Source organism: Zonotrichia leucophrys, chromosome 1 (genome assembly GCF_028769735.1).
Source record: "Zonotrichia leucophrys gambelii isolate GWCS_2022_RI chromosome 1, RI_Zleu_2.0, whole genome shotgun sequence".
Taxonomy (NCBI): domain Eukaryota; kingdom Metazoa; phylum Chordata; class Aves; order Passeriformes; family Passerellidae; genus Zonotrichia; species Zonotrichia leucophrys.
In genome coordinates this window covers 79,437,333-79,441,438 of record NC_088169.1, presented here as the reverse complement: position 1 = coordinate 79,441,438, position 4,106 = coordinate 79,437,333, and positions in this window count along the sequence as shown.

Genomic DNA, 4,106 nt, shown 5'->3' with positions numbered 1-4,106 from the left:
TATGCTGACAGTCCTACCCCATGGCCAGTGCTCACAAGAGTGAACATGAGCTGTAGAGCTCAGCTCCAAGAGCCAGGTACCACCCATCACCATTTCCACTCCTCTGGGTTCAGATGAGCTCTGTCCAAGATCCAGTCTGGCAGCCAAGCAAAACAGCATCCACTGGGTTTTCACAGGAGTGAGGAGCAGGCAGAACAGCATCCATGTGCTCTGTGCAGAAACTTGGGGTTCACACTAGAAAATAAACACCACCAGGGACTGGCTTAAGTTGTCATCCTCTGAAGGAGCAGCTGCAAACCTCCAAGTCCCTGCAGTTTCCCAAAGTCTGGCTCAATGAATTCACCACCATTCAACTGATTGTCTCTTTTTTTTCCCCTTGTTAAATGAGGTAACTTTGCCCTGGGGACAGATTTTTGAAGACCTACGAATAAATTTTAGCACCTGAAGGGTTCAACAGGGCCCCTGCCATTAGTTTCTAACAACTTTTATTTATCTCTAAAAATCTAGCTCTGAACAACCTCCAAGAGATTAATTGACTTTGTAAATGCTGCTTGTTATGGTCCTGATTCTGTACCTCTTCTTTGCACTGAGCAGCACCTCTCTCCCAGCCTGAATGAAGTCATCAGGAGGATGATTTTTGTGCTCTGCGAGGCAGACAGACAGAATCAGGACACATTTAGTGATACTTGAATGTTTATAGCTAATTTTTTTTAGGTTGTGTTTATTCTTGCCTGCTCATGCCTGCTATAGCTCTAGCAGAGGAATTCCAGGACAAAAACCTTTGTAAAACTGTTTACACAAATTTGATTTTGAATGTAAATTCAAATTGCTAGTTTGATTTTTTTAAATTTTATTTTTTCCACTCCTGTACTTTAAAATGTATTCAAAGGTAGGAAATTTTACTGTGCAACACTCTTATTGTAACTTAAATGTGTCCTTCATTGATGTCCAGTCAAACAATATGTTGAAGGTTCTCAGTAATTTCTTTGTTTTCCTCAGTCATTTGAAAGCACACACATGAAGTAGAAATGCAGGACTGAGCCCTTATAGATTTTACATTATATCAATAAACAACTCAAAAACTCCAATTTGAGCTGGCAAATACAGGTATTTTCATCTTCCTGTCCTGTAAACTTTAACATTGGGGTCTCCTGTTCTGTGCAAAAATACTGTCTGTGCAGAACTTTAGCTCTCTGTGTACATATAAAATTAAAACCTTTCACTCAAAATGCACTATTAAGAAAGGAAATTATTTGGTACTTTACTTCTAGGATAGCTAATGCACCTGCTGTTATAGAAACAGTCATAAGTATGTTTTGACTGTAGAAGCTAGCTTGCCAAAGTGATTACATTGATAATAAAAAAAACCCCAGCTATTTGTATGAAGCTTCTGGCCCAGTTCATTTCCTCTGTCCTGCTGCTCAGCTGGACAGTGGCTGTGAAAGCAGAACGAAGGCTCCAAAGGGCTGCAGGACATTGCTGCTGCCAGACCAGGGACACAGAATGCCACAGGGATCATGAAACATCACAGAAAGTGTAAAGCAGCAAGTGTACCATTGCCTGCCTGGTGCAGGCAGCCCTGTGCCAGCTGTGCCCTGACACCTGTGTTGAAGGACAGCATCTGTGCTGGGCTAAAGCACCAGCAGCAACAGAGTTAAGCAACAAAATGAACTGATCAAGTCACCAAGGCTGGGATGTTTTCCATGGAATGCTACAGGCCCTCAAGTATGAAAAATCTGGATTATAAAGTGGGGTAGCAGCTGGGAACTGTCCTAAATTAAAAAGCTTGAAAGGTGACAAGGTCAATCTTTAAAAACTTTCCAGAGGACTAAAAGCTCTGTCAGCCACACAATGGGAGCTGGTTGAAACTGTTCTAGAAACAAAACCAGGAAAGTGTCCAAAGGAACAGAAGAGAACACGGAAGAGTTTATACTTTTTTTTTTCCCCCACAAGAAAATTGTGCCTTAGGAAGGTTTTTGAAGGACTCAGTGCATAGGTAAGAAACGTGGATGAATATAACCTGCTTACATTTCCATAAGATCTTTGAGAAGGTCTTCTTAAAGCTTCTTAAGGAAATGAAATCACCATGGGATGAGGAGTCCATGAAGGTTAAATAACTGGTTAAAAGGCAGTGAAAAGTGGTCAGATTTCATGTTGGAAGTCACTCATGGGTTGCTACATGACATGCTTGTCCTTGCTTTTCACTGTTTTATCTAAGTGTTGTGAGAAAGAGTGGACAAGGTGAGTGACAATCTTAAGAACATGTAGCATGAAAAATCAGTTAAAAAAAAAAGAACAAAAATTATTACTGATACATTTACAGTGGTACATGTTGAAAAAGCAATTCTACCCTTATGTGTATCATACTGTCTAAACATCTCTGAAATGAGATCTGTAATACTTTAATGACAACATTAGCTCCAATGTTGTTCAGTGGGTAGAAAGGCGATTAAATATTGGGAATCGGTACAAATTAAGAATACAGCAAAACAGAAAACCACTTTGTCCTTTGTCCCATTACATAAATGTCTGGGGCACCTGCATCTTGTACACAGAGTCAAATCTCCTGGTCTCATCCAGCAAATCAGCACAAAAACAGCACAAAAAGAACAAGAAGGGGAATCGGTATTGTAGAACAGTTTCCATATGAAGGGTGATTTCCTTGGCTTATGGCTTGGAAAAAAACAGAGGGGCAATTGAAAGCAGATAGGACATCAGTTTTATAAAGGGGAATTTGAGTGGAGGAGGGAATATTTTGTCCTTTTTGTAGAAAGCAGTGAGCTGGGGGAGGGTTACACAAAAGCACAACACAGGAAGTGGCTCTACATGGAGTGGACATGTGACTTCTTCTGTGACTCCTGGGCTGAGGATTCTCCAAGCTCACAGAGGTCCAGAAACCAACAGGAAAAGTACAGAGGGGCAAACAAATTAAAGGTTATTCAAGGTGAAGATACCCCAGTGACTCCCCCAAAAAACTGACCTGAAAAGCAGTGCTCATTATGGGTGGGGAAAATGCCACAGTACATGATGCTGGGCAGGTTAGGAGTTTGGAGCATCTGTCAGACTGTGGTGGGGCCATGAGTGCTGAGAGAGCTGGGGCTCACCAGCCTGGGGAAAGTGCCTCAGGGGCTCTCCACAGTGCGTGCAAACAGCTGATGGAGGAGTAGCATGGACAGAGTCAGGTTGTTCTTGGCAGTGCCTGGTGAGATGACCTGAGCTGATGGACACAAACTTGCAGCAAGGAGTCTCCATTCAAACACTGCACCTGCGTTGAGGCAACCATAGACATGAGTACAGACTGGGAGAACCCATGGTGAGCCGCCCTCATTGGGGGTTCTTGTGGATGAAAATCTGGACATGAACAAACTGCTCAGAATGCAGAAAGCTAACCTCATCATGGGCTGCCTCATCAGAAAGAGTGTGGCCAGCAGGACAAGAAAAGTGACTCTGCCCCTCTGCTTCGATCTGTTGACACCCACCTGGAGTGCTCTGTCCAGCTCTGGGGCCCCCAACACAAGAAAGACATGGACATGCTACAGCACATAGCTGTACAGAGGCCTCCAGAGGAGGCCACAAAGACGCTCCATGCAGGGGCTGGAGCAACTCTCCTAGAAGACAGAGTAAGAGAGTTGTGACTGTTCAGCCCAGAGAAGACAAGGCTCTACACAGACCTCACTGTGACCTTCTAGGACCTAGGGGGACTTAGAGGGAGAATGACACTTTACAAGGACACGCAGTGATAGGAGAAAGAGGAATGGCTTTAAACGCAACGAGGGTGAGTTTAGAATAGATTTTATGAAGAAATTCTTTATTGTGAGGATGGGAGCACAGGTGGCACATCTTGCCCAGAGAAGCTGTGGATGCTCCATCCCTGGTGGTGTTTAAGGTCAGGCAGGGCGCTCCTGCACACAGCGGGGCTGGAAATATATGATCTTTAAAGTTCTTTCTAAGCCCGGCCATTCAGCGATTCCGTGCCCGGCAGGTCTCCTGGCACGGCCGCAGTTCCGCTCCCGACCCACAGGGCGCTGCTAGGCGCCCCCCGCCCTCTGTGGGCGGGCCGGGCCGGGCTGCGGGGGCGTTCCCGAGCCGAGCCGGGCGGGGCTGGC